Source organism: Anas acuta, chromosome 2, assembly GCF_963932015.1.
Source record: "Anas acuta chromosome 2, bAnaAcu1.1, whole genome shotgun sequence".
Lineage (NCBI taxonomy): Eukaryota > Metazoa > Chordata > Aves > Anseriformes > Anatidae > Anas > Anas acuta.
This window is the reverse complement of record NC_088980.1, coordinates 93,478,769-93,504,283: the sequence shown is the minus strand read 5'-3', so window position 1 is coordinate 93,504,283 and position 25,515 is coordinate 93,478,769.

The following is a 25,515-nucleotide window of genomic DNA, read 5'->3' as shown; positions in this document are numbered from 1 at the left end:
TGAACTTTCTCCAGCATATATTACAGTCTGAAAAACACAGGCAGTTTTTGTGGTGTCCTCCATGAGGTTGGTATTGCCTATTAAAGACTGAAAATTCAGGATGCAACTTATGTTTTAGTGCTACTGACATGTAGCAGTGCAACAATCCCTTTCTAATGTTCTAATTGTCAACTTTCTTCTGTTATCTGCTTTAAAATACATATTTCTGTATTTTTAGTGTATTCTCTCAATCTCTCTCTTTTTTTTTTTTTCTTTAATCCCTAACGTACAGTAATCTTTCTCATCATCTAGTTCTTTGCATTCTTCCTTCTGGATATCCTCTGCCTGAATTTTCTTTGTCTCTGTCCTTATTATTACTTTACTGTCTCTCTATTTATTTTTCTCTGCCCAATTGCCCAATTTTCGCCACCTTGATTTTCTGCCACCCACACCTGCATGCCCACAAAAATCTCCCACTGCCAAAAGTCAGCCATTGTTTTGCCACTTTATCTTTGAAACTAAACAAGTACGCATATATCTGAAAGTTCCCCAGTATTCACTTAACAGTGCAGTGCCCACAAACAAGCCACAACAAAGTGCTTCACCCAGTAGCTGCAGTTCCCCAAGATGTTCTTACTCAAGTGGCTGTCCATTGATACATTCAATTTCCCCCCATCTTTTTCTGTCACTTTATCACTCTATGTAAGCACCATAGGGAATACACCTACACACATATACATGAACTTGCATGATGGGGGTGGCAGGCTTCCTTTTTTTTTTTTTTTTTTTGCAATACTATTTTGCTTCCTCTATGAACATAAATAAATAAATAAATAAAAATAACTGTGTTGAAGAGCCAACAATGTGATGAGCCAACAACATCTGATGTCCACCCAAGTACTTCTCTACCTTGCTTTTAGTTTACTTCAGGCTTCACTCATGTCAGTCTAGCTGATAAGCACATGTGGGTTGTATTATTTGCTAAATCTCTAAAGCAGGTGTTATTATGTTGATCTTACTGAAAGTGCAAACACTTTTCCTGTCAATAAGAAGAACAGCATGTGCTATAGCTCTTTAACAGAGCTCATATTCTTTCACATAAATGGTTCTGAGGGTTTCTTTCAGTTCCATGCAGGGCTACTTGCTCAGCACATTTTCTCTCTGGATCAATAATATAATACCTGGGCTGTATTAGAAAAAGTAGAAAACTACCTTTTTTGTTGTTTTTGTTTTTCCTCAGACTTTGTGTATTACCAGACAGGCTGTTTAACAAAACCCCATGTTATAATGAAATTATGTTTTTGGTACAATATCTGTTCAATGAATCAGCTGTATTTCTTTGTGAAAAGATGTAATTACTGCCTGAAAAAATGCCAGATTATTTCAGGAAGAAAAAAAAAAAAAGAAGAATTGAAAAAATAGTTATGTGCCCAGTACCAACACAAATGTGGTTGTATGCACAGAAGAGGTATTGTTTCTCACAAGAAGACTTGCAAATAACAATATTTTGTGAGTACTGATGGGAAGATTTTACTTAGGCATCCAACATAATACGTGTTTAAATGGCTTTTACGTACATCCCCAACTATCTTGCTAACTTTTACAAACTGTCAGTGAAAAAGGGAAAACAGAAGTTTCTATAACCTGGAAACCTTTCTTCATCCAGGTAATGATTCCAGTAGTACTCTAAATAATACCTACAAGGTATTTACTGGGGCTTAATTCTGGATCCTGTTGTGATAACCTTTGTTTGAATCAGACTGCCTGCACATAGGCAGGAGGGGTGATCTCTCCAGGAGGGATTCATCCCCATGCACAAAGCAGAGCATCACCTCTTAGGATGATGCAGAGTGTTCTACTACCTATTCTGAAGTCTGATGCACAGGGGAATGAATGCTCTGGTCTGAATTGTTTCTTATGTTCTTTAGCTGGTAACATCTTCTGGGTTGAAAGAGAAAGATTTTCCTCAAAAACAGGTGACACAGCTGTAGCTAGTTCTGTCATAGATGTTCATATGACAAATGTTCTGGTCTCAGTTAGTCAGATTGTTGTATTGAGTCCATGCTGACATACATGTCAAATTCTAATGTTGCAGTTACACAAACTCTCTTATGCAAGCATACAGGCATATATCAACCAAAATAAAAAGAAAAAAATCCCTCAATTAGTTGCTTTTTTTTTTTATGTTGTTGTTCCTATAAAGCAAATATAGCTTTGTGTGCCACTACTTCCTGAAACAAAAGAAATAAAAGTACATTTTTTTAACATTTTTGTTTTCTTACACGTTACATTTATTACCAAAGGAATATCTATATTCCTTCTCTTTATGATACTCCCTGACACTTCCATGACATGTAATAGTGAAATGTCTGATTCTTGAGAATCTTCTAAAAAGTGCAGGACCTCTTCAGAAAGTCACAGTAATAAAAGACTAGTTAAGAATTAGGAATGCAAATATAATATTAATTTCTTCCTCAAACAGTGGATACAAGAATTTGTCAGTTATTCAGATTTCTTTTTAAGAGTTTAGCTCTGAAACTGACTCAGGCTAGAATCAATACTACAGCTATTTCAGGAACACGTTGTTTAAGAATTTTTTATGTCATCATTGATTCTCTTGATTCTTTATAACCAAGAACCAACCAAAGAATACTTGCTTACATTAACGTGTATTTATTGGTATCTGTAGTACAGTAGTACAATGTCTTTATAGGGTTGGTTAATTCAGGAAAAGGTTAGCCTAAGTTGACAAGGCTGAAAGAAGTATTGGAAAGGATCAGATCATAGGATTTCTAAATATTTATTAATGATTGATTGATTCTGTGTAGAGTAAACCTTAATGGACTTAGATTAGTGAATTTGTTCTTTAGTTTTCCTCAGGCTCTTGGAGAGTTCAAAACCTCTCCTAGTTTACATTAAATCATACGTTGCATAAATTCAAGGCTTGGACTATTTGTTTAGACTCTGCTTCATTTTTCTGCAGTAAAAAAGTCTGAATCCCAAACTAATGAACGTTATGGGAAATGATTTCTGTGGGTCCTTTGAAAATAAATACCACAAAGCATACCATTTACCATCAATTATGATATAGTAAAGATTGTGCATGAAATTAGCCTAAACAATCAAGTCATCCTTTGATATTATTTCAGTAGCTGACTGGCATTGTCACATTTCAGAAAATTGAATTCAGCTTTATGAAACATATGTTTAAAAGTTGTACCCTTTCAATAATTATGCTATAACATCCCTATTTTATGCAAAGCTAACTAGATATTGTCATATTAAAATAGCAAATCCAATTCATTGCTTATGAAACACATGTTTAAAAAAATAAAAGGCACACTTTAATTATTTCAAGAGTGTTCAGACTGGCTCACCAGCCTACTGAATATTGCATTTGTTTAAAACTCAATCATGCAAAATGAAGACTCGATTTGAAAAATTTTAATAAAGATAACCAGACTATCATTATATCATTTGAATGCTAATCGGTGCTTTCATTCAGTGGAGGGAGCAGCGATAGTGTCAACTTTGCTGGAGGCTCTTTATTTCGCAATAAAAACATTTACATTCTAATGATTTTATTAAAGCATAGTAGCTGTCAGCATCCCCAGATGACTCCCTGGCAAACTGTATCAGTTATCAACTCATATTGCCTTTATCAAAACCACCCAGTGGTGAGTCTAGGCCTGCCACAATGAGATGTCTATTGCTCGGAGAGCTGGTATTTAATCATTTCTTCTACAGTATTGTTCTGCTTACAGTGCATAAATAAGTGCTTCAAATAACCCCAGAGTGTTACTGACAATGAAACAAAGTATCAGTCCTATTTATCTTTCCCACATTCTTCAGAAACCTTCTTTTCCACTTCTTTTTTTCCCCTTTTTTATTATTTTGTTGTTGTTGCAGGCACTTTTTTATTCACTTTAACATATCATCATTCAACAGCTCTGAATTTCTTCATGATGAGCAGTAGGACTCACAGATAGAGTCAAGGAAGGTGATCTTTTTTGTGCTAAGAAGTGATATAATGAATACTGGAAACAAATGGGTTAGAAGTGATCAGTGGACTCTTAAGTAATGTTGACCTTAACAGAAAGAAAAAGAGGAAAGGAAGAAAATATCCAACAACTTAGTTGCCATCTTATTTCTCAAAACATACAGAATATTGCTTATACAGACAGAGATAAAAAAAAAAAAAAAAAAAAAAAGGTTAGGGAATGGCAATCACAAGGTTGTAAACCTCCTGAGTAGATGAGTAGATCTTGTCAACTTTCTGCTAAGGGGCACTAAAAATGCCATACATTTTCAGATATTTAGTTTCCTGAATACGCAATGCTAATCTAAGGCCAGCTCACTTATTAGTGATAAAATTGTGTCAGCCCTCAGTACCTATGCATGTCTGTTTGGAAAGTAAATTTATTCTCTGGTTTTTGTTCACTTTGTTTTTCACATAGAAAGCAAGCATAGTGTTCTGAGGACTCCTTCTTCAGCTGAAAAGCATTTGGATATTCCACCATTTCACCATAGAATATATTTCATAATTCAATGGTATTGAAGATCTCTCCTTGGATTGTAGCTGAATATATACTTGGAATTTAAAGAAAAACCAACCAACCAAACAAACAAAAAAGCACCTTCAGTAGAGATTAGCTGTAAAAGCTTGTTTTGTATTTGTGTTAGCCTAGCTGACCAATGGCAGAGTGACAGTGCACTAGGTGGGAACCTTTGAGTTCAGTGTCCTGCTTAAATTGTAGAACATCAGTTCTGATCTACTGGCATATTTTCCTTGCAGGAATGTCATCACATCCATTTGGTTTATGGCAGCTGTCCATCATCTACCCAGTCATGTTATTATCCATTCTCCAGTAAAGTGTTTGGTATCAACATCAGAATGCACCATGCAAATCAATAAAATATTGTTGTAATTACATTTCTTGGGTTGGAAAATCAAATACTGTATGCAGTATTTGGCTGAAATGGCATAAATATGCAAAGTCTGTTTCTCTGCTGGTCTACTGGTAACAGATCTATTTTAAATCTAGATCCAGATTTTTGTTTCTGATTCTGCTTCTGATTTGCTCTGCAGCCTTGGGCAAATCACATTGCTTCCATCTGTAAAAGCAGATGATAAGTGATCAAAGGCACCATCTTTGACTGGTGTCTGTAATCGCAGCCTAAAATGAGGACAGATTTTTAAAGGACACAGGGAGACAGAGGCGCAAAGAATCTCAGCATTGCTAATGTCTGAATGAGGGGTGGATATGATGTCTAGACTTGATTGTGAGTGTGTCTGGAGCACTACCTAGGCTGTAAGTAAGCTGTGCCAGAAGGATGTATGATTTTGGCCCCCAGTCATTTTCCTTCCAACCCCACTCCACACACACATTCTACTGAGATTTTAAGATCTGATGAGGATTTTTAAACTTGGAAATGTTCTGACTCTGCTCCTAATATTTTCACATTTTAATATTGTTAAACTTTACCTTTTCTTACTCTAAAAAAACCACCATGCCAGTCAACAAACACACTTGCATTCAGCCAAGAGAGAAAAACTATTGGCTCCTTTCAAATGTACTTCACATTTTTCCCATATGATCTTGGTACAAGACTCAGAACTTCTATTTGACCCTGTCTTGCTCACTTTATACTGAAGTGCTATTGCCCTGACCTCTGTGATATATCAATGTTGACAAACATTAAGTCTGACAAACAAGGTCCTGATACAGAGTCTTTCAGACATAGCAGTGTTACTTTAAACACCCTTCAAACTGTTATTCAGATGAAGATATTGCCAGTTCTCTTTTATAAGGTGGAGAGCACACCACCATTTTAAAAATAAATACTCTAAAAAATAGAATTGAAATTGTATCAAAATGTATTTATTATTGTTTTGCTCATTACAGCTTTGAAAAGTTATTTCAACTGTATGCTTACAAAGTAGCACATTTATAAGTATTGAACGTAATTGGCATTATAATGTTAGATGAAAGATATTGTAGAGTTGACTGAGGAAGTGCTACCAAGCTGAACACTGTTTTAATATAAATATCATTCCTTTTTTAATTATCTTTTTGCTTAACAGTTCCTATTTCTTATTTTCATTCCATACATACATTTCTTTTGATGGAAGAAAAAGACATTCATAATTTCATAAGCAAGTAAAACTGACAATTTCGGTTATCTAAAATAAAGGGAATTGAAAAATGGCTGTTTTGCATCTGACCATTCAAAGGTGATCTGCGATTTGATTTGCATATATAGATGTTTCTTCATAAATTATTTTGTGTTATTGTATTGTATTAAAAGAAGAAAAGGAAAAGGAAAGAAAAAGAGAGGCTTGTGAAAGTATCTGTGAAAAAAAAAATGCCAAAAATGCCCCCAGGAAACACATTTCCTTCACCAACTTAAGTGCAAACAAACTTTTCAAAATAGTAACCTTTCTCTCCCAAATGTATGATTTTAACTTCTGGGCCAAATTCATCGCAGTTTGTGCAACAGTAGATTTCTAATCAGGGTACTGTCAAGTTAGATTTAAAATGCAACCATCCTTCATAACTCAGCAAGGCTCAGACAAACAAGAATTTTAACTCAGAGTAAACCTAACAACTATAGGCAGTGGAATCAGGAGAGAGATGAGAACTGGGGCGCTACTCATTCAAGGGGTGTTGAAAAAGACTATAACCAAGAAGAGGTCAAGTGCACTCCAGAAGAAATTAAGTTACTTGCACAGCTCTATAGAAGATGGAGTGTCGAAGATCTTTGTCTTCATGAAACATACAAGTCTATTGCATTTGAAATTAGCCACTTCATTCTCCTTTGAAATCTTGTTGGTTGCAACATTGAAAAGGTCCACAGCCATCCACAGCCATCCATTGCTGGATGGAGAAAATCTGGAGGGACACAGTCTGTTAGATGAACCTCACAGCTGCTCAGAGCAATATCCTTGCAATTTCAGAAGATATAATATCAATAACACTCAAATTTTATAATCTAAAGAACTGTTGCATGTGCTGCATGATTTTTTGTCTTTCTTCTTTGATTTATGAGGTGACCAGAATGATATAATTCAAGAATATTAATAGGTGGGAATAATTTTCTTCCTGTTTTCTGTTACTATTTTGATATTTGCAGCTGAATACAATGTAAAAACAGAAGCAAAAACAAGAAGCTGAAGTTTTTTTAATTACTTTTCATTCCATTGAATACTGAATAATGTAAGTTCTTTTGAACTTACAGATACAGATATATCAACAAGTATGCAAGAAATACATATGTACACCTTTTTTTTTCTTGTTTATTCAAAAAAATTGTTAGTCTTAAAATTAGTGTAGCAACAAATAAATATTATTCTATAAAAAGTTAATATAGAGATATTCATCTTTGTGTATACTTAATATACAGCTTCTGAGATGCTACAAAAAAAGCACACTGCATTGAGATAGTTATAGAAAAAATAGAAAAGTCTTAGTTTCTCAAGTATATTTTAATATCTATGCCCATTACTTATATATTAGTAATGAATCAACACCAAAAAACATGGGAATTCACTCTTCTCTTTCTGTAGGCAGCAGTAAAGCTATATCATGCTCAATAGTGGGCCTTAATAACTGATCCTGCACTTTGGGTAGTCATGAAAACTGTGTATGCTGTAACCTGAGTATGACGTTAACAGGTAGTCTCTGTGTTTCCATGAACATACTTCTCATACTCTACTTCCTTTCTGAGTCTGAGTCAATTCCACTTTCTCTTGGTTTAAAAAGTTTACAGAATCTAAGACAATTGCACAAACATGAAAACAGGTTATCGTCTCCTTCAGTATAAGGAACTATTAGAGCTGACATATTGTTTTGAGAATTTTTTAACTGAAAGATGTAGATTTATAAAACTGAAATATTTGATTAAAATACATTAATTTCATAACTTTTAAGTAGAAAATGAAAAAAAAGTAGTTTTTTCCTTTGTGTTAAATGACACAAAATGAGCACTTTTTAAATCTTTTTGCTGTTTCACTGAAAAATAAAGTATTCCACTTATTTTAATATTATAAATATGTATGTATTGATATTTTCCAATATATTTTATATTTACATTTAAAACCACGCATTTAATATACACATGAAACAGAAACTTTTATTAAAAGAAATATTCCAGTGTTTCCAACTGCATTTTAAGACAATTTTTCTTTTGTAAAAATTTTTTGAATGCTGATTTTATGTTCTGTTATGAATGAAACACTATAAAACATTGCAATTCCATTGAGCTCCAACATGGTCTAAATTCAAGTATATGAAAGAGACAAGTTTGTTACTTTTGTGCACATAAATAAATGTCAGATACAGAATTTCCTCATTCTATTCACAAAAAATAGTCTTGCTGAAGTCAAATAAAACTTCCCTTGACCCTCCTCTTTATTGGAACTATGGGAATATTTTCTGGAACTTTTGGAACTATTTTCATTAGCCATATAAAATATTGTGTTTTGGAACACATATCCATGAGATCCAAACAGTGGAGTGAGTGGAATGGAATAGTGGTTGTGGTGATGATAGTATTCATTATTCCTGCCCTCGTTTGAGAGACACAAAAAAGTAATAGCATGGTTTAGGGCTATTTTCCCTTTCCTGAGACTCTGCTTATGAGAACACTGGAGTCCCACTGATAAGAAAAGGCACACTGCTGAGAACTCGTGTCATGGTGAAACACTTTCTGATGCATAGCTCCCCTCTAGAAGGACAGATGTTGTGGGACACAGTGTGGATAGCATGATGTAGATAGCACAAGGAACAAACCCTGCCCAAGTAGTATAATTACGGAACGCCCCATAAGTAGCTCTTAGTAACACTTAGCAAATGGAGGAATGATGAAAGATGCTGATATTTGAAAATTAATTTCTTCTTTTACTGTCTGAGAATCTACATATGAGAAGATCTGGGACATTGTATACACGGATTTACCTCACAAATGTTATTTCTAAGCATTTATCAAAAGGTCTTGTTTCACTAAAGTAGTAACGATCATTTTAACTTAGTTGCATTTGAAGTTAATGAGATGATTCATGTCATTTAGGTAACCTTAAAAGAACAACAACAAAGAATAACAATAACAAAAAAAAAAAAAAACAACAACGATAACCCAGAAAACAGAGTCAGGTTTAAAATATATTTAATGTTTTAATAAAATAACAATAAAATGCCTTTTATGTTAAATAATTAAAAAATACAGAATCTGAATAATTGCAAACAGAACTGCAAAAGTATCCAGCATGCTAACTGTTGGAATTGTATCCATCTTTGTCTTCTCACCCCATGTTTTCTTTGTGATTTTTTTTTCCTCTGCACTCTTTAACATGGCCAGATATTCCTTAGAAAGCCAGACCATGACACTCTAAACACATATAATCTAAATGCTGCTCTTCCACTTGAACTAATGATGTACATGACTTCAGCAAAGAATATTCATTTGCAATATTTCAGAAGACTCTGCACTTTATAAGATTGCACATAAAATATATAAAAAAAGAAAGAAAAAAAAAGCTATTAAGGTTGCAAAGTCAAGCATTCAAAAATTAGAAAACCCCAGAATTAAAATTGTTCATGCAACTTCAATTTACTGTCAATGTATGTATTTTTATGAAGATGTTAATAATATGATGAGATGCTACTTTTTTTTCCTTCTCCCTTCCTCCTCCCCCCCCCGACCTTTACCTTATAAAAAGGATAATGTATACCTACCGATAATTATTCACTACACTGTTTTCCCTTCACCATTCATTGTGTAGTCTGTAGAACACGCATTTAACACTGTTTTGAAGATGGAAAGATGAACATCTTTCATGGCTTATCTGTAGTGTTTATCATTCTGTTAAAAGGGTCCTTACCAAATGTAGGAGAATTCATCCCTCTGCAAAAGGAACAGGGTAAGAATGAGATTCATTTCAAGGGTACATCCAGATATGGGCATTTAAATTGAGAATCTTGTTGTCTGATCTTTTTTTTTCAAAGACACTCTAATTAGGTAAGATTTGTATGCAGAAATGACAATTTTTATTTGCTGTACTTGCAGCTGTGAATTCTCATTGTTTATAGCGATCGAATCCTTGGGTCTCTAATCATCAAACCAAGAATCCCTGAGGAACTTGCAGATAATGGTTTCATGAAAAAAAAAATAAATAAAAAATAAAATAAAATAAAATGTCCATACAGGAGCTCTGCAGCATCATCAGAAACATTCTCTGGAAATAGTATTTGAATTGTATACCTGTGAGTCAATGGAGTCTTAAGAGTTAATTAGCTCAGCCTGAAGGTGATATCTCATGCTCAGCGGACTAGGTCGTCAGTCTCCATTAACTGTATTGACTACATTATAATTAGCAGAGTACAAGGGGAACCTTAGCACCTAGTTCACATCTAGACACCTAAACTTAGCTGTCTTAATCTTCAAATTGAAATCCACTCCAATTTTCTTGCATAGTTCTAACCATAAGACTTATCTGCTTCTTCCCTTCCTTAACTTCCCTTCCTTCCTTTTCACTACACATATTTCATCTTGTACAACAAAATCCCTTTGTTATTGCTAAAGTAAATTTCTGACCAAGATATTATGTTAATTAACAAAGCTGAGGTGATATTTAGAAAATTATGTAATGGCTGTTAATGTACCTTAAATATCCCTGGAAATTTCTGCAAATATTTTCCTTCAGGCTGGCAGCGATTCATAATTTATCTCTTTGTCCCTAGCTAAGCCCAAGCCCATTTTCCCTTCACCTTTCAAGGTGTCCTTTGAATCTCTTCCAGTCTTCCTTTGGGATCCTTTTCTAACCTCCTTTGGTCTCCTTTATTCTTCTATCTCATTCCTAGTAATTTTCAAATCAAGAAATTTTCCTGTTCTTTTGACAAAAAAAAAAAAAAAAAGGACTCTTCCCTCCACTGGAATTAATTCTTTCTCCTGTTCCTCATCCTGACTTGCCAGTCCTTATGCTCTATCAATCCACCACTATTTCTTATTTAGAAGACACTAAAATTTGTGACCAATTTTATACTGTTTATAGTATAAAAAATGGACACGATATATTGACAATTCAGGACATTCTGTAGATAGCTCTCTCGACAGTTTTGGGTTTCTTGAGGCTCAAGGCTGAACTAACGAAGACACTGACAGAAACAGTAATTGTCACCTATGTGGGGATTTGTACAAGGGTGAGATTATGTTATGTGATAGAAGGTTTTGCAGATGGCAGAAACATATGGAGATGCAGGAAACCTGACACAGTCTGCAGTAGCCCAAATCTATAATTTCAGGAAAAGTTCACAGGCAAGGATGAGTAAGCTTTGTTTAGCATGAGGAAAGTATAGTTTTTCAACAGGCTACAGATAAATTTGGGAAGGTTCACAAAAGAAGACAAATAGTATGCACTGTTTTCCTGCCTTGCTATTATCTTTCCTCCAGATCCCATCAAAAATACTTTCTTCTCTTTAAGGCTTCTCGGCTTCTCAGCATGGGCTAAGCAAGTAATTCTTCAAATTTTAGAATATTTCTAGAGTGGCTTGGTCATTATGGCTGAAATTTTGCAAAACAAGTCAACTTCATGCATCCTATTAGGAAAAATAAAAATAATAAATTCATCCCAGATAACATTTTAAGGTTATTTATAAGCAATGAACTCTTGTCTCATATATCCAGTAGTTTTAATAATGTGCAATACTATCCACCCCATCAGTAATTACTAATCTTCCCTGTATATTTTTTACTAACAGGTAAAAGAAACCCAATTAAAATTACCATCACTGTTACATTAATTACATTAAAATGTCTGATCTTATATCTTCTAAAATCACTTACTTCAAGGGGTATAGCACATGGTCTTGTTCAAAAACCTTCCATCCAAAGAACAGTGCAAGGAGGGATATGTGCTGAACTCCGATCTTCCTCTCTGATTTAAAGCCATAAAGCTGGAGGCATTAAAAGTAAGTTAATACTTGTTGAGAGAAAAAAAAAGAAAAAAAAAAAAAAGCAAACGTGTTTAAAAAGTAATTAGTGAATAATTCCTCAAGTTACTTTGCTCTCTTCCTTTCTCATTGAACTTGACCCTGTTGTCTACAGGAAGCATTATAAATTTTGAAAATCTCCCATGAGCTGGACATTTTAATGAACTACTCACAGCAGTCACCTGTCAGTGGCCAGTGTATTGGAAAGAGCAAGTGAAAATTTATCTCTCCTGCACAATATGTAGCACTACTTTTCACACAGACCTGGACTAATTTAACTGTGCTGTTTTCTGAATTAACAAGGCTTGTCTTCAAACCTTTCAACATAGGAGCATTCTGTTCTGTTATTATTTTAGTGCTCGCCTTCCCACCCTCCCTCAGGACGTGCGTTATTTAATCCATCTGGAGCCTTAGTAACCAAGTTCCCCTGCTCTCTCTGACCCTGTGATTTATGTTTCATATTTCATGCTGTGGTTGGTCTTTTACCACTTGTATTCTGCCTTCTTCTCCTGGTCAATCTTTCTTTCACCCACCCCCCAACCACCCCGATGTCCCTTTATCTTTTCCTTTTTTTTTTTTTTTTAAGAGGTAGGATAAATATTTGACAAGTGGACTGTTTGTCATGCAAGCCATAACACAGTTACAGTTAGAGAGGGGAATAATTCAATCTGCCAAGACTTAAATGCTGATAGATCATTGGCTGTTGCTAGGCCAAGGGTTGTGCCACTCATAATTTTTCCCACCGATACAACTATTTTATGGAATATGACATTCATCTTTAGGTGTTAAATCATCCCTAGAATAATTTGTCTGTCAGGAATCAAAGTGAAAGAAAATAAAATACCCAAGCACAGAGTCATATTGCCAAACCTCATACTCCACAGATGTTCTGACTTGCACTTTAGTGTGTGTCCATATCTGTGTCTTTAAATAAAAACAACACAATCGGAAAGGAAAGAAAAGCAAGAAAGAAGACAGGGCGAAAAGAATTTGCATTATGGATGTTGGAGTCACAATCTGCCTCCTTTCTCTCAGTATGCTCCTTACTCCCTGTTCATATCTGTCTTATCAGATTTCAAGTTTAATGCCCACCCCGAGCCCCCCACCCCACACCCACAAATCTGACTAAACACAATAGCGCTGATAAAACGGAAGCAAATTTCTTCTATTAGTGACTGACAGCAATTTGAACAAAATGAAGTTGTACCATGATATCGTCATATATACAAGGTGCAAATAACCTAGTTTGAATAATCACAGCCTCTGTCCTTTTAAATGATTTTTCTCCTCCATTTAAAGGGAGGCCTTTGATGTGATAATATTAATTCCCTCTGTGCTTGGAGGAAGAAAAAAAAAAAAACTAGGAGAAGCGGAAATTAAATGAGTAATGCAATGTCAGTCAATCTTTTAAACCAGGGCCTTATTAACAGCTAATCATTTTGTCATTTTGTCGCTCAAAGTAATGAATTTGATAGGAGGAGAAGGGAATGTTTTATGTTTATTTTTATTAGTTTTAAACAGAAACAGTTGTGGAAATATTATATTATCGAAGCTTGCAGAATTTAAGTGGTTTCTGTTCAGCATATCACTATTTTTCTTCTCTGCCAGTATCTGATTGCCATAATTTTGAATAATCTGCTTGTCTTTCAAAAAAATAAAAAAAGAAAAAGGAAAAGGATATGCATCTCAGACATAGCACAGGGTTCCATCATTGGAGATGCATTAGGCTTTTGTTAGGTATTTCTTTACATCCTATTTATGCAGAAATATCTAAGTAATTAATCGCTAGCGGAATAGTTATGCAGCTGAAAAGAACAGTATATGTTTCTCAGCCTCCAGTGTCTGAAAACCAGAAAAAATACAAGGAAAAGCCAATGAATAACTTTCTATTTCTAAAAGTGTAATGGATAGTTTTCTTCTGTTTTAAAATTTTGTAGGCTAAGGCTACACATTAAACAAGTCCTAGTAGAACACATTAAAAATCTGTTGCTGAGGATGGATTTGCTATCGATGTCCCTATAGCATTCTCCTTTGAAATGGCAGGGGTCACCTCTGAATGAGGACTCCAGAGGACTCTCAAATTAAATACTTTGAATATGGTGTCATTATAAGTCTTGATCTAATGTTGATGGGGGTTTTCCATCAACAAAAATTGCAATATTGGGCATATGGAGAATCTAAGATCCCACAGTCTTTCATGGGGTTACGAATTCTGGTTTGTCTCAATGTTCCTTTTGATATACTATGTTATGTTTATATATATATGTGTATATATATATATATATATATATATATATATATATACACTTACGAAATATATGCTTACATCAGAACTATATGTTAAAGGCCAAAGGATAGAGAGTGAGTCTAGAGAAGTACAGCAAAAAACAGTCCCTGATCTCTAGCTCAAGGCCAGCCTTCATTACTGTGAGTTAAGTTTGCAAGCAAATCGATAGATAGTAGTCTAGTGATATATCTGGTGATTTACTCACTCATTGACTGAAAAGTAATTGAGTGGGTTTTGAGGACGTGAAAATACTTAAAGGTTCCATTTCATTTTTATTTTTCTTATAGTCTTTTATATATATAGTCTTTTTATATAGTCTTTTTAGTTGTTCTGTGCCTAAGAATTCAGACATATCCACAAGAGGAGGCTCAGGGGAGACCTTATCTCACTCTATAGATACCTTAAAGGAGGCTGTAGCGAGGTGGGGATTGGTCTGTTCTCCCACGTGCTTGGTGACAGGATGAGGGGAAATGGGCTAAAGTTGTATCAGGGGAGGTTTAGGTTGGATATTAGGAAGAACTTCTTTACTGAGAGGGTAGTTAGGCATTGGAATAGGCTGCCCAGGGAAGTGGTTGAATCACCATCCCTGGAATCTTTAAAAGGTGTTTAGATGTAGAGATTAGTGGTATGGTTTAGTGGAGGACTGGTTAGTGTTAGGTCAGAGGTTGGACTCGATGATCTTCCAACCTAGATGATTCTGTGATTCTGTAAAGTTTAATAAGTTGCTATATAACAGCTCTGGACAGAGTTATATCCATAATGCCTGAAGAAAATATAAGCTGAAATACATTAGCTAAAAAATCAGTGAAATAAAACTATAATAAATTGCTTTATATCACATTTTTGGTGGTCTAGGAATATGCATACAGTTCACAAATGTCAGCTGACCTACACTAAACTGTTGTGTTAGAGTCATAAACGTGACATTGTAATTGAACAAAAACCTTTCTGACTCTCTGGATCAATTGAAGACCTAGTTATCTCATCTCAGTGATGTAGAAAACAGAAGAGGAATATGAAACTACTCCTATCAGTGTATGCATTTAAAGTATGTTTTGTGAGCATAAAACATGATCATATGGCAATGATTTTGCTGTATTTCAGAAAGTATTACTCAGGAGTCTCTGCAAAAGGCTGAGTCTTCCTTTTTCTTATCTTTACATATTTCTATGTCCTTAGTGTTATAGATGAAATGTTATTGTGGGAAATGATTTCTGCCATTAGTTATTGATTCTGTTGATTGCTGTTTTAGGCTGTTCATTCAGTCCCTTAGTTCTCCTCAGAAAAGCTTGTCCATAGACCCTGGAAAAACTTTTTTTTTTTTTTTTTCATAAGACAAAAAAAAAATTAAAAGCATTGCAAGATATATATTTACATTTCTGTATGTAGGGAGACATCTAAGAAATAACAAGAAATATCTGAATCCATAATCTACACCATAATCAGAAGAAGACATAAATTTTGCAATTTGCACTATAATAAGTCAGAATTTAAATTCTGGAACTGAGTAGGAAAAGAATAGTCACAGAATCAATTTCAGGTTGTAAAGTATCTTTGGAGTTTGCCTAAGGGCTAAACAGATCAGGTGGCTTGGGGCTGTGTCAAGTCAGATTCTGTACACCTCTGTGGATGAAGACTCCAAAACCTCATCAGCCACACCTTCCAGTGTTTGGCCTGAGCCACAAGACTGGATATCAATTTTCAGCAACATATTGATAATACACTGAAAAAAAAAATAAATCCAAGAGCAAATATATTTCTTTTTTTTTTTTTTTTTTGGATGAAAAATGTTAAATATTTTCTACAAACACTTTTTAATCTTCATTTATATATATATTTGTATTTGTAGAGAAATTTCTAGTAGTTCTGGTCTACAGTTTGAACATTTTTACTTCAAGATGTAGAAGCAACCAGAAAAGCTTTTAGCTTAAAAAGCTAATTTAAAACCTGTTGATGAAAAGTAGCTTCAACTATCATTCTGCTGAAGTTTCTCAGCCAAGAATATCCACATTCTTCTCCTAAATATTCTGCTATCATACAGTTTCCATTTGAAAGTGACACATGGCTTGATACACATTTACAAACAAAAATTTGCTGCAAATCCTCAGTGCATCCTTAATGTACAGCCAATTTGCTATACCTGCAAACCCCGTCTTTCAGAATAAAGAGTAGTCATTATGACTTCTGACATTCTGTTATTAAAATATGAAATTTGAGGTCTAATAAAAGTCTTCACTATTTTTTTTTCACCTAATCTTTCTGCAATTCTTCACAATCAGGTCGTTTCTTCCCAAGTATCTTCTCTTTCTTGGTACTCCTACTTTTTGACAAGATTCTTATCTTTTCCCCATATTTAAAGACAGCTAAACTCACTCATATCTGGAATGAATCTAGAATGAACTCACTCGTATTTGGCTCTGAATTTTTCTAGTCAAGAGGCAGTGTTTAAGAAACAGAGAACTGCAACTGGAACACATCTATTTTAAAATTTATTTTTCAGTTTACTGTACTTTCTCCAAACATGGGCAAAATTTTACTACCTACTGTAAGAATTTTATCCTTTTTAAGGAAGCAATTTCTGATCTATACTTTTATATCTTTTTTATTCCTTCCTTGATTCCTTGGAATTTTCTATCTGCAGAGCAGAAGAGAGTATGTTTATAGAGTAGAACATTATTTACCGACAATTCACATTTTCTGTAAAATGTCTGTATAAATGTGTAAACTAATTGATACCAATGCTGATATCAACATTGGTGTTGATATTGAAAGCTAGATATAACTGTAAAAAAAGGAATCTGTTAGCAGTGTTGCACACTTACGAGAATTTTAGAGGTGAAAATAATTTCAGAAGACAGGCAGGGACAAAAGCTGGTGTAGGTGAAGGTGTAGAATGGAAATATTTTGCTTTATACAGAAAAACACCACAATGTTTATTAATTTATTGCATTATTATAATTTGAAGAAATTGTATCACATACAGCAAAAAGTATGATATATTTAGCATAAATGTTTGGAAAGCTGGAGTATAAAACTAGGATTGGAATGTGGGTTGCAGTATTCATCTCACCTCCTGAACTGCTATGTCAGTGAGTAGGGCATTTCTGAGATACCTTGGTCAAGAAATTTAAAAACAGTAGCCTAATTTTAGATTCCTAGTGTCTATATTTAGATGTGCAAATAAATGACCTGAATTATTATAATATTGAATACCCAAAACGTTTAATTTCAACAAGACTTCCTGGGTACATGGTATTTTTGAAAATCAGGCTGCTTATTTATATGACTGAATAGTGGTTTTTAGGCGCTTAAATTCAGGTTTATCCTTCTGAAAATCTAAGTAATTGATTCAAATCTGTGTCTAATAAAAATCAATATGAGCTTTATCTTAGAATATTAGTCTATTCACAGAACCATAATATATACACAGCCAGGGAAATTTGAAGTTATGCCATTGTCTTGTAGGCAAGTGACTGAAACACTAAAGTTGATAAATCATAAAATCAACTGTGCTTTCTCCTGAAAACTAGACACACTTTAGATCACACAAAGATAAAATATAGTGTCTTGCTTTTTTTGCCTTTTTTTTTTTTTTTTTTTTTCTCTAATGCACAGTAGGTAATATTATAAAGAAAGAGAAAGAATGGCCTTGATTTAATAGAGAGCCATATTCCAAAATCCATATTCCTTGAATATGCTTTTTTTTTATTCATTCAGACAATCATTATAGATGATTTTCTGTACAGAGGTAGGAGAGGGAGAATATTTGTTCCCCATACTTCAGAGAATGCTAACACTTTTAAAGCATGGAGTTTAATAAACTTTATCAAACAAAGTGTCTCCAGGCTGTTTTCAATTAAATCAGACCCTATAGATGTTAATTTATAAAATAAATAAATTTATAAAAATAAATAAGTTTATAAACTAAACTAAATATCTACAAAATCATAATGTCTAAATATATAATTTAAGAACAACCCTTCTACTTTAAATATGCATTTTTTTTTCTTTAAAATAATCATGTCATGTTGTTTCCCCTTTTTACTGTAAAAAAAAAAATGCCAACAGTATAAAGTAATTTTACCGATCTCCACGCATACATGCTGCATGGCCAGAGCCTTGCCATGTTATTCTGTAGAGAACAGGAGGGATGGACTCACATCTATCTTCGTTAAATGCTTGTTATCATCTCAGATTCAGAGTCCAGCATTCTGTTTGAGAATTATTGCTTGAAATACAGTTTCTTAAATCCTTTTATGTACCCATGTCACATCTGGGACACTCAGAAAGCTCTGTAGTTTGAGCAGTTACAGTATGGCTTTTATTTTTTGTGCCCTACTAGGTTGATAAGCTGATAAGCTATTTGGAGCTGATTACTTATTTTACTAAAAGTGTTTCACTTTCTGTCCTTCAAAAAACAAGCAAAATCCAACAACTGAGATGATGATATTAACAATATTTATGACTTTCATTAAACAATGTTTGTGACATGTATACATGCAATTAATTTCCGAAAATAAAACCATTTTACATCATGTTCTAAAGATGCATGTGACAAAAGACATGTAGGCTTCTGGTAATACGATATGATATGAATATTATGATATCTAAAATTCTATGACTGTTGTCTGATAACAGTATATATATACATTAGAAATTAAAAATATTTTAATGGTTTAGGTATAAACAAAAATTGCAACTCCTGGAGGTCAAATTTAAAATCAAATCCATACAGTTCTAGAATCTTCATTGTTTTATTAATGTTCTCTAAGCCTTCTACTACTTCTATCTAAGTAGAAGTAGTGTTTAAATCTTAAGTAGCTACTTCATTTTAATAGAGCATTTAATTTAATAGAATGTGGTCTTATTTCATTGTTCCAATGAAAAAATAATGCGCTGTCCTAAACAACAGAACAAACAATGCTCACATATGTATTTATGCTCTGTATCTTCTAGACAAATTGGACTATATTACAGAGATGGATCATTTTCTAGAACATGCCTCAAAACAGAAATAGGATATCCACAGGCAAACATATCCAGATTTTGGAAAGAACCCATCTCTCATTGAAAATAAATTCAGAAATTGCCCATTTCTTCAGTCTATGCTAAGGTACAGAGTGACTATTACAGAGTCAAATAGGTAAGCACACAAAGCCTTTATACTGACCACTAAGCAGTGCCTTAAACAGTAACTCAGCTTACAGCAAAGAAATTCTGGAATAGCCCTCCTCTATTAAGCTAAAGGAAGAGGAGTCAAACTACTCACCTTAAAATTGGACAGTATTTTGTTCCATTTTCTATACTTAATGCTATCCCAAAGGGATTCCTCTGTGCTTGTAAATGAAATGATTGGGTGTCTGTTCTCTGATCCTTGAGGGCATGTGGTACAGCACAGGTTATGTCCATGCAGTTGAAATCTCATAATCTCAAAGAGCAAAGTATCATCATCCATACTGTTTCTTCATAATATTTCCTGGATTATTCAATTTTCTAAAGTATACCTGAGTTGTGTCTGAAAGGGAGCAAGTCCAACCAAAGCAAAACAAAACTAAGGAGTGTTTGTGACTCTGCTTTCATTCTACTTAGCTTAATAGTACAGTGACAGCCAATTTGCACTTACTAGGCATGACTGCATACATTAATAAACATAGCTTCATCTTGCAAAAAGTTTCACAGGAAAAGCTTTTCAATATTCTAAATAAGTTCAGAAACTTTAAGGACAGTACACCATATGTCATGTACAGGTAAAGTGACTGTACTTGTGAACAATGTCTTTTCTGTGCAGTGCATGGGCATGCTTTGAAAAGGGAAATGGATACCTTTCAGTGTGTCAAGAAGCCATGACATAAGTTTTCAAACTTGTTTTCTCTCTCTCTCTCTCTCTTTCCCCCTCCCCCCCTATGGTGCTAAGCTGTATACTAAATTGGCAGCTAACAGTGGATAGGTGCAGACCAAGGGCAGATTCCAAGAATCAAACTGGTTTAAATATTTCAGAAATCTGTGAGGTACATTAGATGGCAACTAGATCAATTAGAAATATATTCTTGTAATATTTTTTTCATTTTAAATAATTATATTTAATTTAAAATGTTAATATACAAAGTAGCAACTTAATGTTGAAGGTAATGAGGCTAAAAAAAAAAAAAAAATATTCTGGTCATTTAACAAAGCCAGTGACACACAAAGGTGACAATGGTTCTCTAAGTGACATAATACATAAGCCAAGTACCCCCGGTGAATTGAGGTGTACTAATACTCTAGCACAAGACCTCTCATCATTTTCCTTAACTATGACATAGTTAAGTCATAATATGATTAATTTTAAATGTGATCTTAATAAACCACTTTAATTCTACATGTCTATATCCTGAAAATCTACTTTCTGCCATATTAGGTTGTCTGTGTTGCCTTCTGCTTGTTAAGAATTAGTCTAGCCATTCTTAGTAGGCATCTTGAGGGGCAAGGAAGCTTGTGTTCACATGAAGATCTAATTCCTTCACTAAAAATTCAAGCCTTTCAGATTTTGCTTTGGGTAGGGGACAGTCCAAAGGAAGAAGACCTAGATATTCTGCTAGCCCTGCAGATAGCTCTTCTCTCTATGGGAAAGATTTGCTTCGCAAACTCTGATCTCCAGAGCCTTAGTACATACTGTAGTTACAAATGTTTAGTCCTTTTAAAAAACATTAAGTCTATAACTTAGTCTCAGTGAACCCATCAATGCCTTTTAATGCAATTAGCCAGAGCAAAGGGCAAAATATTCAGTACAGTGACCCAAAGTAAAAAGAATCATGCTGCAAAGACAGCATGATTCAACAAGTAACAGGTAATTAGATGTTATACGGGAGAACAGCTCCTCTGGAGAGCTCCTCCTTTACCTGTAGGATAGGACAATTTGCATAGTACCACTGTAGTTTAACTTTTTTTTTTTTTCTTTTTTTTTTTTCTGTTATGATCACATCAGGCAAAGAAATTCACCTCTATCTTTGCTGAGCATCTTGAAGGCATCAACTATAATTGTCTTGTGTAGCCTTAATTGAAATAAATGGGACTTCATCTCACAGTGGTCTCACAGTCCAGAAGTCTGTGTTCTGTGAGTGTTAGCTTAAGGAGAAACTGGGGCAAAAGCTGAATAAGTGTGTGAATTAAAAAAACATTGTTGGGAGGCAGTTGGATGTGTACTGAAGATATTTTTTATCTTAGTGTTCCTCGGAGTGATATTTAAACTAAGCAACACTGATTTCCAGCAGCTTGTTGCTTTTGTTGTTGCTGTTGTTGTTTTCTGTTAGTTTTGCTTGGTTTGTTTGTTGTCTAATTAATACTGCTGTATTTTACTTTTCTCTGAACTGTTACCCTGGGAATAATGTGCAAACTGAGTAAAAGTGTCCAAGATTGTGAATAAGTAACCAGGATTTATAAAATTTCCCTATCCCTATAATTTACTTTTGGCTATCTGTAGACAGAATGCAGGATGTCTTAATCACATTTTCCCTTGTACAGAATAGATGACTTTTGTGTTTAATACACACAGTTGTATTCTATCCTATGAAACAGACAGCTAAAAGTTATATTCTGAAAAAAATGTTACATACCCACCCAGCAGGGTCTGAGTCAGTAGATGTTGATGAGCCACTGTCTTCTGCCCACTTTAGTCTTTCTGACAACTAAGTCTGCAATATTGTAGTTTACAATCTTAGGACTTACACAGAGTTTCACTAATTGTTATACTCACACATAAAATTACCTTGTTCTAGTGGATTTCACAGAATATTTTCATTTCAAACATATTTGTCTTTCTCTCTCTCTCTCTCTCTTTACCTATTTTCAAATCTTTTAATTAAAAACAAACAAACAAACAAAAAAAAAAACAAACAAAAAATTGTCATATCTTCCTTGATGCTTATTTACATGTAGTAATATTGTCAAATTAAACTGAACAAGTTGTTTTTATAAAATTATCATACAATCCAGGGGAATGACAATGACACTGTTGGAGAGTACAATGTGCAGGTAAGCACTGAGGGACACTTGGGTTGAAGGAGTAGTACCGTGGGCCACTGGTTTTGGCAACAGCATAACTCAGTGAAGAAGTTCAAACTCTTTCTTTCCCCATTCCCAGTTGCTCATTCCCACCCCAGAGTTTATTCTGAACCTAGACTATTTGATTTTATTTGGTTTATAATGCAGCAATTGCATATTGAGATGTGAACTGGGAGAGAATTAATCATTAAAACATATAAGAGAAATGAATTTACCAATCTACAAACTTAGATGATATTTCTGTACACACGATACACTAAATACTATATGGGGTTCAAAATATAACAAATATCATTTAGAAAGTCGGGGAAAATTATACTAGAGACTCCTATTCTCCTTATTCTCCTATTATTCTCTCTGTATACAGACTGATCTAGGCTAAAGACAAAGGTAAAGAGAGAAACACTTTGTCTGGAATGAAATTTGAGCGGAAGATTCTGAGATTTGGTCACTTGAATGACTAGAGAAATCTTTTTCTTTTTTTTTAATATATAAAGATTTTAGACATTTTTTATTTTTGAAGTCATTATTATTATTAAGTTTATTTTCTGGTGGTAATGGACAGAACATCACAAGGTATATGACATCTCTCACTTGCTGTGTTTGCCTTAATGATCAGCCCGTGTGTGTGTGTGTCCTCTGTGTGTCACAGCACTTCATTAACTTCTAACTTCATTACAGACTAGGTTAAAAAGAAAGACATGCTACAAAGCCAGCATCTTTATTCAAATGTGTGACCTTCATGCTTTCTGATTTATTAGTGTAATATTGTATAAGGCAATATCACATAAACATAACATATTTATCAAACACATCTTCTCCATAACTTGTGATGAGCATAAAAAATGGAACGCATATCTTTCATAAAAAGTCTCTCATACCAAGACATTACCTTTTAAATAACAATGATAAAGACACGGTGGATTTTGCTATGCTTCTCTTCCCCACGGATTATTGCCTGTTAACCAGTTTGTGTTTTCATTTTCTTAACAGTCCATTTCTGCCTAAAATATTTAAATGTTAAATTCTGTCTTGGTTATTTTTGGGCTGTTCTTCCAATGCTGAATATGTTTGTTTTTTTCCAGTCTTCAGTTGTAAGGTAGGGAAACAGTGTTGTATCTCATAGTTTTTATCCTGAATGTTAAATAACCCAAAGTCATTGTATGACGAGCGTGGCTTTACACTAACAGAAAAAAATCCACATCTTCTTGTATACACCGTTTACAATATTTTTGCTCAATTAAAGTCCTTAATCATAAAAGCTGTCAAAAAAAATATATTAGAAGATCAATCAAAAACTGTATGTGATAAAATCAAGTAACTTTGTACTAAATGTGAGTCAGCTTAAAATTTAGGAGTAGTAATGAGTTCAGTATTTCTTTTTGACTGAAGACATTGCTCTAGCAATTTGACTTTTTTGATTATAGGGTCACCAATCCATTTCATATTTTGTTACTGTTTAACATTCCAGAATTGTATTTCATGTAAACTATCAACATGTTAATAAAATATTTTCTGCTCTTTAGATTACAGTTTCCACCTTACAGTGGATGAATCTCAGTTACTAATTGCTGTTGAGACCTTTACATGCTAAGCCACAGACCTATCAGACTTCACCCTGGCTTCTTCTATATTTATAAATAACATTTGGCATATTTCTGACATCAGTTTCTCATTTGCAGTGTAAACTAATAATATAAGATGGAATGGAAAGACACAGAGATAATCCTCACTGACCCTTGGGGTCACCCTGTGCTTTGCTATAAAGATGAAAAGAAATGAGCTGCAGCTCAGCCCTTTAAATTAACAGCAAAAGATATCAAATCCTTAAACCATTTAACAACTTAATTTGACTTGGTTTTGTTTTTCTTTTATTTCTTGTGGGAGAAGGAAGTGGGAAAGCCTGATTAGAGTGGGATTCCAATTCTATGAGTCTTTGAACTAACATTTGGAATTGTGGGCTTACTTAATATTTAAATCATTTTACTGTATATTCAGTGAGTTTACAGATATTGCAATATGTTGGTAGAGTTAATCAGTGTGATACATAGTACAGTTTAGCTGTAGATGGGAAATTATTTCAGAACAGTTCTAATATCAATATTACTAATGACTTCATTCTCTTAAATTGACCTGTTTTTCCCATGTCTTCTTACAAGCAACTAAAGAAACACCCAGCAATATTCTACTACAGGAAATTGGTATTTTGTTGAAAGTTACTTTTCAACCTTTCAACCTTTTCATTATTTAATTTTTTTCACTGCATCTTGGTCATGACTTAAGTAGTTAGCTAAAAATTTAGTTCTTTCTTTTCCTATCAGATACTTTCAGTATTGTTGCTCCGGGTTTCTATTATGATGATGATAATTGAAATTGCTCTATTTCTTCAATTTGTGTATGTAGTAAAAACATATTTTTGGATCCAATATAATCATTACTACACAGCATTATATTATTATGTCACCAGTTTAGGATTGCTTTTGACTTCATTATAAAACCTGACAGGAAAATAAGATGAATTACATGGCTACCAGCTGAGCTAAAGTTTAAATTACTTTTCTGCATCCTAGGGAATAAAGGCCTCCAAAGTAAAAAAAAAAAAAAAAAAAAAATCAAAACAAGCACACCAACATCTGATCCTGATCTAACATAAATGTGAATAGTAGTGATAAAAGTGCTTAATATAATAATGTAATATGTACATTGCATCTAGCAGAAGATGTTGCAGTGGTGTGAGTTTCCAGCATGAAAAGAAAACAAGTTTGAATATTGATCTTTTGAAGCTCCATTAGCTTTATGCTGAGCATTGCTGACATCACAGATTGATGTCTCTTTAAACTGTGTCTCAGATTGAATCACTTGGGGAAACCATCTATTGACTTTGGATGTTAGTGCCGTTCAGCCACTGGAGAATGCTCTTTCTGTTTCTCTCTTCCTCTGTCCGTCTGTCTGTGTGTCTCTTAAATGTGCACACACACACATGCACACAAACGCATTTGTCCTTTTGTGTTAGGGAGTATTATCTTTTATCTTTCTTTTGTTGTTGTTTGTTTGCCAAAGTTACATTTATACTTCCTTATTATATCTGAACATTACAGAATGGTTATGATATTCACAGAGAGGCAAAGTTCTTTTTACTCATTTAAAGCATTGAGATCACATCCAGGAAAGTCTAAAGAAATGAGCATCATCTTTTCTGTGTGAGACCTTCATTTCACCTTG